Raw genomic sequence first — 13,793 nt, 5'->3', positions numbered from 1 at the left:
TTTAAACGACTGAAATCATAGCAATGATTATTTTACAATTTTACACACTCTACACCATTTGTTTCTTGTTTTAATAGTTGAAAAATGGTAACTTTAAATTGTTTATCTTTGTCTCAAAGAAGAATTTTATTTCAACCTTTCTTTTGGACATCTAAAACACTGTTATTGGTTTATTTCGACAAGAACGAAAATAGGACAATTTAACTCTTCTGAAAAAGATGCATTTCACCTAAATATGAATGCATTTGAAAACATTTTATCGTGATTTGCATAAAGTTGTGTTGTTAAGCTTTCTTGTGTATCAGTACCTTCTAACATATCTTTTATAGCTTTTAAGTAATTCATAAAGGTAGGAGGGTAACGTTTCTTTTTTGGCGTTTAGTGTATATAAGCGTTAAAAATTATCTAGTCCCAAATATCCGCCTGAACACGTTCTTTTAGGCATAAACGTTAAAATAGCGGTGAAAATCATGTGACTGATTCATTGAAAGTGAATCGCAAGACGTTCGCGAAACGGGCGCATTCCCGACAATTGACCAATGCGTCTGTCGACTATAATAACCAAGATGGGCATGTTTAAAATTGTCATTTCAAAGTCATCTCACAGACACCAGTTTTAAATGAGCACCACGAGCTATCACTTTCAATAGGGTTGAGGTCTGGTGATTTAGAGGGCTATGGCAAGACATTGACGTTGGAATTCTGCAGAAAGTTCATTGTTGCACGTGCAGTATGAGGCCGGGCGTTGTCTGGTTGAAAACTCTGTGTCTGTTGGTCAATAATCGGGAGAAGGTGAGGCTGTAATACGTGGTTGATGTAACGTTGGGCTGTCAGGTTCCCTTCAACGATCACCAAGTCTGATTTCTGGTTGTATGAGATGGATCCCCAAACCATAACGCTTTCTCCGCCAAATCTGTCCCCTGTCGGACGCAGATGGGCGCAAAACGTTCATGACGTCTCCTATACACACGTTTTCTTCCGTCGTGATGTTGCAAAAGAAAACGGGATTCATCAGAAAACCAGATGCGCCTCCAGTTTTGTAAAGTCCATATCCTTACGTTGTTGCACCACCTGAGTCGTCGGCGGAGATGTAGGGGGCGTAGTACAGGTCCAACAACTGGTCTACAGGCACGTAAACCCGCTTCTTTCAGACGGTTCCTAATCGTTTGAGCTGACACTCTCCTCAAACCTGGTATTTGTGTGGCAGTCACGGTTGGTAGGGCATGCCGATTACGCAGGTGATGGACCCGGATGTACCGATCTTGAAGGGGGGTCGTTGGTCAAATTGAAGTTGTTGTAGCGGCTCCAAAGTCGGGATATCGTTGTTTTGTGAACATTTAGGTGCCGTGCAACAGTTCCAAAACTTTCTCCGGCTTGAACACGACCAATGGCGATATTTCGGTCGGCAGCACTCAATCGTGGCATTTTTCACACAGCTTTTCATGCGACAAATGAATGAATATAATACGAAAGCACATGGGCTTTTATACACCCCTACATTAACTGCCATTTTCATGATTTGCATGTGTTTTTTTTGTGCGAAGTCACCATGAGGGTCATTTCATGCGTTGTGACGGAATAAGCAATAAAATACACTTATGCGTACAAATGCCGTTGTTTGGATGGTAATCTTCATTAATTACGTGTCTCTTTTTGACAGAGTTTATTTCTAAAGACGTGTTATTCCGAACACAAGATCACGTTAACCTTAACATTACTTGTGCCGTTTACGTAACAAAAGGCCATTACCTGTATGAATTATTAACTGCAAATAACAGAAATGTGTTCTTCTATCAGAAACCAGATCGGCGAGAGTGACGATGCGTGCAAGAACACTTATGTTCGATTGCAGCTGATGCTAGATTGGCTCTCATAATAAAACGTGGTACATTTGAATGTTCAGTGTTGCAACTTCCCAAGGTTCAAGGATTTACTCAACATTGCCAATAAACAGTCCACATGAATGAGTGCAGTTTTATTTGTACAGCAATATAAAAAACAGAGCTTACTATTGGAGTCTGGGTCTGTAATGGAGGAGGTCTTTGATACCGGAGTAACATGCCTATGGGTTTCACACATAGCGTCTATGGATAATGACAGATCTGGAGTCCTTCAAAACTGCGTCAATTTCAATTTTCAGCCATGGAGGTGGCCGGGCGTGATTCCGGAAGGGTCAAACGATGCCTCTGAAGCAACGAGTCTTCAATTTGTGCTATTCTATTCGTAATATCAATTACTTATGGTTAGGATTTGATGTATAACTATGGGGTCAAAAGTGAAGCGGACCAAGGCATGCGGTAGGCCTCACGGTCGGTTAAATGTCGGCACCATCTTTCACGCAACCTACGAGCTAAGATACATAGCTCTCACATACATGAACATGTATCTTAGCTAGCAACCTACGCCTGCTTGAACGTTTGAATCTGCACGACAACAAACAGCAAGTTAAGATTTTAATAAGCAAGGACAATGATTGTAACGACAAATCGTTTTTGTTTAACTTTATTCTGTCAATGTCGGCCATTGGGTTAGCAATTGACGTATTGCTGAAATGAAACAGGCGACAGAGCTGTGACACAAGGTAAACACAGTGTGCGAAATAGTTTCCAAATTTTGCTAGCCAGATGGGCTAGCTATGCCTGAAAGTTACTAGCCCACAAAATTATTCACTGGCCGAAATTTTAATGTAGACATGGGTTTCATCATTAAGCTGCTAATATGATGAACATTTTTTTATCAGGCCATAATCTTGCATGATTTAAAAAGTGTATTATAACTTAACAAGAGGTGATATACATGTATTTACAAAATGACCCATGAAAATTCACTAGCCAGTTGGGCCAGTGACAGTGGAGATTTACTGGCCCGACTGGATTTTTACTAGCCACGGGCTAGCGGGCCAGTGGCTATTTCGAACACTGGGTAAAAAATGTGAGCACAGCTCACTAATACCCCAAACCGTGACTCCCAAATTCAGCTGAACAACAATGATGATTATTCTTGACCAAAAATACAGAATCTATAATTCTGTATCATACTTTGACGCAACTCTTTCAAATATGAGAAAATCGGAAAACTCTTCGCACAGCACCTCTCCTTTGAATTTCAGGTTCAAATCTGTACACTCTTGTACTTCTTGACAAACGTAATACATGTATAAGAAAACGAAACCGTCTTTTCCCAAATTTGAAACAATCCAGGCAGTAGGGTTCAAGCTATAAGTCAGACAATCAGACAGACAGACAGTATTTATTCAATAAAGAGCCCTCGCCCAAAATACAATCATACTGACATTGTGTTTAGTGGGTGCGCAAAACAACTTTGCAGCTCTATGCCCTAGAGTTTATCAATTTCTGTACATGGTATAAGTATAGGCCAACACTGTATATGACAGCATCAGTTTTGCTTTGCAAAAGATTTACGACAGAGTAATGAGTAAGTGGTTCTTTTGTGAACTGTGTTATATCTTTCTTTCTAAGTATATCATAGGCATTACAAATAAATAGTACATGATATTCATTTTCAATATAATGCTGGCGTCTGGCTTTTCAAAAAGGACATAGCCTTTCGTTATATTCAATACCACATTCAACAGCCGTATTAAAATTACTGCATCTAAATCTTGATATAGCAATTCTTAAATGCATAGGGATATCACAACACAAATATCTTTCAACATTTAAGAAAGTTTTGAACCCCCTTGTAAAATATACATTTAGGAGATTCACAAATTGATGAGAACCAAAACTGTTTTAAGTTATCACCTAGCCTCAGCTTGAATAGAAAAATATTCCACATTTCCAATTTCTTGACTTAGCCAAGCATAACCAAATCCATATTGAAACAGGATGTGCCTAACTATAAGTTATTGGTAGAAACAGTTTTTAAAGTTTAAGTGTTTATATTGTTGTAATTCTTAAAGCATTACAATATCATGATCAAAAGTTTCACTGTACCCCTCCTGTAAAAAAGATAAGGCTGTCTTTTACAAAACTTGTCCTTAAACACTGAAAATATACACGATCTAAAGACCCATGATCTGTATAGATTACGCTGTAATTATGCATTTGTCCTGAGATCGGGGTAAAATACTACGCCAAGGCAGGCAGCCATTTGAATCTGCTTACCCCCTTGGATGCCACAGGGACATATCCTCTTCAACCCTCACTTTGAAGTCGAATTTAATTCAAAATATATAAAGCACACAAATACACTTCATAGTTTTGAATTCTGTAGGAAATTACATTTCAGACAAAGCAAAAGTGCTGGTGATATGATATTTTTGACACGAAATCGCGATTCACAACGTTTTGGGGTGTATTTTTTTTAATGTAAGAATTAGATAAGTAATTGAAGGACTGAAGTTCAAAAACAACATATTAGTGATTACTGATATCTGTTTTTCATACAATCAGCAATGATATTTCTGAAACGTCGCCGTTAAACCTGGAATCGAACGCGAAACACACCAAAGTGAGCTATCCGCCATATTGGATAGTGTTTACAAAATTACGTTTCGCGAAGGCCGGTCATGAGAGTATGATGAGACCACTTTTAAAAAGCATTCAATTATTTCCATCAAATTGTACATGTAGTACATTCCCAGTAGCCCTTGTGAGTGAAGAAACCACGATCTTACGTCATTGCCACGTAACTTCGCTTTTGTGAAACTCGTTAAAACCTTCAAAAGCCATTAGGAAAATAATGAGAGTAAATACCCTTTGTCCGGAGCAAACTGAAGGACACCGCTGTCAAGAGTTGCTCATATATAATTCCAGATGAGCCTGCAACTGTGGTTTGATGTCCTCTTTAAACAGAAACATGCATTATATTTTACGATTTGCTGAACGAGGTACTTAAAGGTGTCATTACAACGCTCCTTAAAAGAAGATAGCGTCTCTGAGGCAATAACATGTCTTTTCCTTTCTCTGTGTGGTTTATCTTAAAGGTTAACGTTGTCGACTTGTTACTGTAATAATATTATGGGCTTAACATAATAGTTATGAGTAAAAGGGATGTCATTCTAGTTTAGTGTAAGTTAACATAAGCTACATTTACTACGAAAGCTATATTAACTAAGTAAACAGGCATATCCATTTTAACATATGCACGTCAAGCATAAACCGAAGATCAAAATAACCCATACTCTGTCTCTCTCTGTCTCGCTGTATCTTTCTCTGTCTGTCTGTGTCTGCCTCTCTCTGTGTCTGGGGTTAAAGCGTTCGTTCGCCACACCGATGTTCCGGTTTCGATTTCCTAAATGGGTACAATGTGTGAAGCGCATTTCCATGTTAGTTTTGACACTGGTGTGCAGAACATTTTACCACCGCTTCAGTACTACAGTGAGTTCCTATTCAAGGCAAATGCTTAATCAATAATTCCTATCAAAGAATATCATTCGTTGTTATATCTTGTACCATACTATTTTGGAACAAACTAAATAATAATAATTAAAATATTTATAACGCACCTTTTCCAAGCTAGATATCCTTCTCAATGCGCACAATTTGATCAGTATTACCCCGGATAACTCAAGCTGCCTGAAGGCGCTAGAAGGTTAATAGGTCATGACTTATTTCACCGGGTATCCATTTTCTGCTGAGTGAACAGAGGCATTTTTGATAAAAACTTATTTGTCTAATATAAGGTGAGACCACATGTATCTCATGTGCTTCATTGTGGGGCAGGACTGAAGTACTAGAAACTCTCCCGAGCCAAGCTGCCAAACACGGTCGACCATCCAAGACACCCCGCGCCCAACGTTGCTTAACTTCATGATTGTGACCTGAGCGCTATGCACAAGACCACACGCCACCATACATGTTTCAACATCTTTTTCATGTCTCTTTGCAGTGGAGAATTTTATTGAAGACTGAATATGAATTAGGTGAGACTCAAGTGCATTATGTGCTTGTCTGTCGGCATGTATGAAAAGGAATACGCCCACAAGCTTACGTATTAGTTACATGACCATCAGTTCCATTTAATGAATGCTTTATCACAAGAGGCGACAGTTGATTGTAGCGTCACCACTGTAATCCACATATCTGCCCCGCGGGATACTGCATTCTTAAGTAAGTCTAGTTAGCGTTTAACATTGCATGGGGACCTTCCAAATGAACAAAACTGGCAATGTTTAATGAAATTAAAATTAACCTGCCAGTTTTATTTCCTTAACATGGCTTGATATCAATTATTGAACCACTGCATATGTTCGACCCCGTCACCTCAAGCTCGCTGGATCACTAGCCTGGCGCTTTAGACAGTTCGCCCACCATATACACGTATATATATAGTATTGACTTTTTATTTTAGACTACAAAATAACAATCCAGGGATGTGAAACGGATTCATGTGTATTCCATTTTAGTAGATGTGCATAAAATGAATATAAAAATTTCAACATCTCTGTAAATAGTGAATCACCAAAGTTACAAATCTAATTTACATTTCTGTTCACACTCAACAGTCACTGGGGTTACTGTTCCGTCCTACATAGTAACACAGAACCTCAGTCTGAAATAACTCCACGTAATTTAAAAACCGTGGAAACGCTAAACGCGAGAATACAAGAGATCATTTTCAGTGTGGGACCTCATGGCTAGGAAGTAGTTGCCATGGCAACAAGTAGGACACGCCCAGATTTTCGGCGGAGGCGGTTCGCCCCGCAGTAATATACATATATTAAACTTTATATCAATTTGATTGATGCTTTGCTGAAACACCTGGTTTTATTATTCCATGACGTAATACACATACAATAAGTATGTTGTGTATCTGTGAACGAAGAATTCTTATTGTCCGTGTGTAATTCTGTCACGTTTGTGCCTCAAGCTGCTAATTACCCAACTATAGATTCAAAGCATCTTAAAAGTATTGTACAATTTTTTTTTTAAATTTCAGTTTTAGTTACAGTGTCAACGAAAATTTTTAAATAACATTTAATTGTAATCGTTGCCAACATGAAAGTCAAATGTACATGTCAAAATCCTAAATATTACCTTTTTTTAGAAAATTAAGTGACTTCCCTGGGTTATTATTATAAATTTAAACCCTTTGTACTTAAACTGAATTTGAGCCATTGGAGTTCAAATGAGTATACTTTGCACTACTGTGAGTGGATGTGCATGCACATGTATATGCATAATGTATATGCAAATATATTATGAATGTAGAATCAAAAAGTAGTAGCTTTATCTTATTTATATTTTAATTCAGTTCGAGTAAACCCTGGGGTGACCCAAACAGTGGCCAAAACTCATTAAAGTATTTGTTTATCAGCTGTATTTATTGATCATACTTTGTTAAATTGATATATTAATATACATATATTTGACGTTTGGAGTTTAAGATAATTTATTATGTTGAGACACAACGTTGTAATTACACAAATATAATGTATATTGATGTGAGTGATTTCAGAACGATGAATAACTAGTGAAATCTGAGAACTGTGATTTTGCGGTAACTTCAAGTAGGTATAAACCTGGACAACTAAGACAAAGAGAAGAGAAAGGCCGGCATGCATATAACGTACTTTCAGGAACAAATTATAGTGGGATACAAGCTGTTTTAAGCTGGAATATTCCAACTATACGATGGCGGCCATATATAAGATGTACGTTAAACTCTGAGCTATGCGTTTCCCAACTGACAGAAACTGATTGTTTTGTGCATGATCTGTATTTGTAATGAAACGTGTTCATTCGCCTGTTTACGATACCTCGTGGGCATATATGATATCCAGCAACCAATGCTTGTCTTAAGAGGCAACTAATAGGATCGGGTGGTCAGGTTCGCTGACTTAGTCGGCACATGTCACATTTGCGTAGATTGATGCTCATGATGTTAATCACTGGATTGTCGGCTAATGGCTCGATTATTTACAGACCGCCTCCATATACTAGTAGCTGGAATATTGATGAGTGCAGCGTTAAACAACAAACAAACCCTTACAGTACGGTAATATGCATCTATCAATAACTCCAGCGTTAACTATTCTGGTTTAATATACACCTTATGTCTGTCAGATGATCGTTACACACAATCAAACGTATGTTAAGATTTATTCTGTGTTCATGGAAGAAAACTAAGTCAGTGTGTGATATAATTTTGCGCCTCGTTTAGCAATATTTCAGCAATACCACTGCAAGGGACATCAGAATGGGTTTGACACATTGTATTCATGGCATTTGACGTTCCAGAACTGGACTCAACCTCTACATTCAGAATTAAGACTAAATGATAACAGTCCTTGTCTTATCACACACAACACAAGCATACAGTTGTCTTTGTGACATATGCAATCTTTATTCAAATAGGAAAAGTGCACTATACGACTGTTCCATTTGATGCACAGAGATACGTATCTGCACAGTTTACCCCAACCGAATAATTTAAAAAGTCAAATGTCTTTAGAAAAGAGGTCCTTTGGAAGATAGACCAAAGCCAAATCGCGGCTTAGACCCAAATGATGACCTGAATGGTTTGGGTTTGTTGAGAGAACTGCCGAAGGAAGAACTGAACAGTCCTCCTGATCGTGGCACGGATGTCCGTTCACCGGACTTGGAAGCATAGTTTCTTCCGAAGTTGCTGCTACCGCGTCCACTTCCATGTCCAAAAGATCCGAAGCTTCCAAAGAGACCGTTGCCGAAACTGCCTGTGCCACGACCAAAGAGACTTCGTCCAAAGCTGCTGCCATGGTTATTTCCGTAGCCAGAATGACCATGGTTATCGAAACTACCAACCCGTCCTTGACCGCCAAAGTGCTGACTTCCTGTGCTGCCATAGGAGCCAGTGTTGCCGTTGATGTTGCCATGTCCGTAGTTGTCAGTGTTATCTCCGTGGGGAATATTCTTGGAACCATGTACATCATCTTCAAGATGGATATTATCGTTTCCATGGAGACCGTTTGAAGCACCCGAAATACCGTGAACCTCATTCCTGTGGCCTCCGGTAACAACATTGCCATGAACGTCATTTCCGTGGACTCCAGAAGCAATGTTACTATGAACACCATTTCTGTCATCTCTGTGAGCAGCTGATGACCCGATGCCGAATCCACTGTGAAGACTATTACCGCCAAGGATGCCACCGCGAGACTCTTTTTCCTGTGCCTGGGCGTTCTTGTAACCATCAGCACTGACTCCATAAGCACCAACAGTGTTGTCGTATAGTTTTTGTTGTTTCTTCTGAAGGGAATCCTTATGGTTCTTAAAGTCAGACTCGGCAATATCTTTCTTGTTCCCATGCGCCTGCTGTGCATCTTTGCTGAAAGCATGAGCGTTGATGTTAGACGCGCCTGCCGAACCTCTGTTTGCTTTGTTAAGGCTGAAGCCATTGGAGGCTTTCTTGGCATCGTGGTAGTTGTCCTTCCTTGAAGCAGCATTATGCTTGGCAGATTTGTGGGCGTTATCAAACTGACCTTGTTGTTCCTTCTGAGCAGCTTGTGTATTGCCAAACTCATTTTCGACCCTCTTCCTGTTATACTTCAACCTTTCAAAGTTATTGCCTCCGGATTTTTGTCATGATAGAACTTCTTTACTTTCTTGAAGGATTCATTGTCGTCGTGCTGCCTCCTCTTTAGGTTTTCTTTGTCAAAAAGCTCCTCGTCGAGGTCGTGTTTGGCAGCTTTGGCATTTGACTGGGCAGCAGCATCAGCATACTTCCTATCACCCCCGGAGGCAGCCTTAGAAGCATGACTGTCCTTATCGTTGAATCCATTATTCTCGGCGTTGTGTACACCTGTGCAAATTTGCCATTTCGCTGGTTCTTAAGACTCTTGATTTGGGCAAAGTTCTGCTTCTTCTTAGACTGATCGTACTGCTTCAGGGCGGCATCTGATGTTCCTTCTCTCTGAGCAAGATGTTCTTTGCCCTGATCAAGTTGGTTTTGGTGTTCTCCGTACTGATGGTCATTAGCTCCACCAGATCCCAAAGCATGACCTCCGTTTACACCAACACCGCCGACACCATGTCCCCCAACACCGACAGCCCCGTGACCGTCGTTACCATGTCCCCCATAGTATTTCTTATCAGCATGACCTTGAGCACCAGCATGACTAGCAGCAGCCTTACGACCAAACAGATTATCCTTGTTTGCAAATTGATTAGCATTCTTAGCAGCTTTTTGTTGGCCTTTATCCTCTTCGCTGAACTTGCTGTCTTTTCGATCATAAAGAATCGCCTGAGCATCGTTGGTTGTACCCGCCTTATCAAGTTTCTTTTCGTTTTTGCCGTATTTACCATGATCAGCTTGAGCCTGGGCAGCGTTCTTGTTGAACTTGCTTTCCTGAAGGGCACGCTGGGCATCTTGTCTTGCATTTGCAGCAGAATGATCCCCTCTGAGAAGCTTCCTTGACTTTTCCTTGTCTTGCAGTTCATCCAGCTTGTGTGACTTGTGTCCAGACTCTTCCTCAAAGCCTCCTCTCTCACTCAAGTCTTGATTGAATTTCTTATCGAAACCGTATGAGATGTTATCATTGAAGACCTTGCCTCTGTTATAGGCGTTTTTCTTAGCAGCGCCTGAGTTGTATCCACGTGCTCTGTTGTCATCAACTTTATCATACTTCCCTCAGATGCAGTCTGGTGACCTGTCACTTTGGATGCATCAGCAATTTGACGAGCAATCTCGTCATACTTGGCATCTTGCTTGGCAAAGTTCTGTTCTGCTTTGTTGCCATGGGCTGAGGCTTTAGCATTATCTTGTCCAAATCCGCTGGCATGACCGTTATATTTGTTTCCACCCTGGAAGAATCTGTCGCTGGCTCCCCAAAGCTGTCGAGGTCTTTCAAAGTTTTTGTGGACTTGGCTTGATTCTGTGCATGACTGGTTTCTTGGAATAAGTCTTTGAAATGGTCAGAACCGCCCCACCATAGGTGTTGATGTTTGTGTCCGCCAATACCACGGCAGCATACAGTGTCGTTAACAGTGTCACGTAGACAGCCTGCAACAACAAGCAAGTTATACATGCATCAGCAGCAAACACAACAGTTACATTCTGGAGTCATACTTGAGTAAACATGAAGGCAAACAGTCGCAATTAATCACGCCATTATATCAATGTTAAAGTTGAAGTTTAAGCCTACTCGATGACAGTTGTAAAATGGGAATGTTAAGAGTAACTAATTAAGTGATCTACATACAATTTGATAAAAAGCTTAATAGTGATGCTTGAACTGCTATGAAAGCGATTCTTTCTAAACTTTCTAAAATCGAACGTTCACGACTTTTTCGATTCGTAAACATGCAGAGTATGTTTGCAGCCTATCCGCTGACCTGGTCTGAACGTTCATCTTTACTTTAAACTGAGTAAACACGTTTATTGAATTTTAGCACATTTAAAAGCTACAATATGCCAAAATGTAAATAAAGTTCCAATTGTACGAACGCTTTACGCGTTTGTAGATTAATGGCAAGGCTGTATTTTAGCCATATTGTAACTATTAAACATGCTTAAATGGACAAAAGAACAGTACGGTAATCAATAACTTATCACCTTTTAAAAAATATTTTAATATATATACAAAGAACATTTTAAGTTGAGCAAATATATAAGAGTCAAAATCCTTTCAATAATACTATTAAGAAAAGCGGCGGGCATTGCTCGATCAGCAACTGCATTGTATTCTTTCTTCTGATCAGCTCCTAATCTCTTATGTATACTGACCATCAAAAGGTTAAACTCAAACGTTTAGTAAATATAGCCACTTACTTCAGTCAACTGTTCTAAACTAGATTTTGCAAAATATTCCATTATGTTTAAAGGTACTGTTTGCATTTGAAGTCCTGTATTGTAAAACAAATTCGTTAATTTGGAAGGATTATTGTCATGATTTCAATAAATTTTGAAACTCACTGAAAATGTGCTAATTCTTAACAACATTTTACACCATAACGCAGCTGTTCACGTGCACGATATTTCCACATGCAATTTGATGCATGAGCATCGTGTAATTCATCTGCATAACGGTTAGCAGTTGATTTTCCCAAGTTAGTCGAAAACTTCGATGTAACCACACATATATATGCATCACATATAGTGAGTGCTTTAAGTGAGTCTAAACTTTTGATGGGCAATATACATATTACTTTCCTTAAAACACATTTCTAGCAGTGAGATGATAAATTGTTATAAATGTGTGACAAAAAGTCTAAATTATATCATTTATAATTATACATATTTGAGACGACTAATAACTGGTAACTACTTCAGATTTCTGTTAAAAACGCATTTGCTTTCTATAAGCGGTGGAGTGCTTGTGTAATCAAGACTATTCTTCTTCAATATACTTATCAACATGTGAATTAGAAAGTTAAGGGAAATATGTGTGTTTTTTATAGAAGCACAATTTCCAAAACCAGTGATCGTTCTACAATGATGTAGTCTTAACCTAGCCTTGCTCCAAGACTGTACTGACTGCTAAGCCCATGGATGTATAGTAATTCTATCATTTAAGACAGTACTGCCAATCTGTTGAGGGATATTATATTTTTTAGAAATTATCATTTAAACTAATGATTACCACCTTAGAGATTTGTGCAAGTCTAGTCTTAAACTTACCTTCATGCTTGCAATTCCCGTAAGGGATAGCGTAGAACCAGAAATATTACGGTGGCCCAATACTGTGCTGTAACCAGTGGTTCAATGCAGAGGGAGAAGCTGTTGTTTGAAGCCACAAGTCGGCAAAACTATTTATAAGAAGGTCCCACACACCCATAAATCCCATGACATAAGTCCTACAAACTGCCCTTTGTCAGGTTAACAGGAAATACCCTTAACCCGGAAATAAAATTTATTGAGATTGGTAGGGGGCCGGTGGTCAGTGTAGAATTGTACCGTAAACGAGTAAACTTTGACTTAGCCTAACCAATAAAACCAGATTGGATTTCATTTTAAACGAACAGAATATGTTTAACATGTACGCTGATCATCAGAAGTAAATCACACTCGATATTCATAACCTCATACTGTTTTCAGGGGCAATGAAACATTCATAAAATGAAATTTGCATATACGTCACTAAGCTTCCTTATAGGAATTAATTGATATTTAAATAAATCAATGGAGACGGGATTATGTTGGTTCACTTATGTGAATTTGAAGCTGCGTGAATTTGAATGTTGTATTTGCATGACATTGTACAAAACCTTTAGGAGTTAAAGTAGTAATTCTTCTACAAATGTATTCTTCATAATAAGAAAGCATCATTCCTAATAAAACGTTTGATTTGTATAATTTGTTTTGTTTACTATATAACAAATTCCAGATGTAAGCAAAAATATCTTAAATATTGAATTTATCAAATTTGTGTACCGGTGTATGAGTGAATCTTTTGTGTGTGTCTGTGCGTGAGTGAGTCTGTTGTATAGTTTGTTTTGTTTATAATATAAAATATTCCAAATATAAAAAAATTGTGTCAAATTTGTGTCTGTGAGAGAGATGAGAGAAATGTGTGTGATTGTGTGTGAGTGTGTGAATGTTTTCTGTGTCTTATGCGTAAAAAGATTCACACAACATTAACCCAATACAAAAAAATGTTTTCCGTCACGTTTGAGTTACATCTTCAGGTAGAAGTGTCACTAAATTATGACATCACGATGCAGCTATAAACACATACAGTGACGTGTCATTGTCATTGCGCCATGTCAGCAGTTTTACAATGACATTCATAATACATACAAATATAAGTCATTCACATTGATGTTGCTGTAAAAGATGAACACAACTTTTTCATAAAAGTTTTCATGGCATGACATCAGCAGAGTTCATTTCAAAGAGAGAGAATATCCCCA

This window comes from Haliotis rubra, unplaced genomic scaffold (genome assembly GCF_003918875.1).
Source record: "Haliotis rubra isolate DU_JTF1 unplaced genomic scaffold, ASM391887v1 Scf155, whole genome shotgun sequence".
In the NCBI taxonomy this organism is placed as follows: Eukaryota; Metazoa; Mollusca; class Gastropoda; order Lepetellida; family Haliotidae; genus Haliotis; species Haliotis rubra.
Note: the sequence above shows the minus strand (reverse complement) of the source record.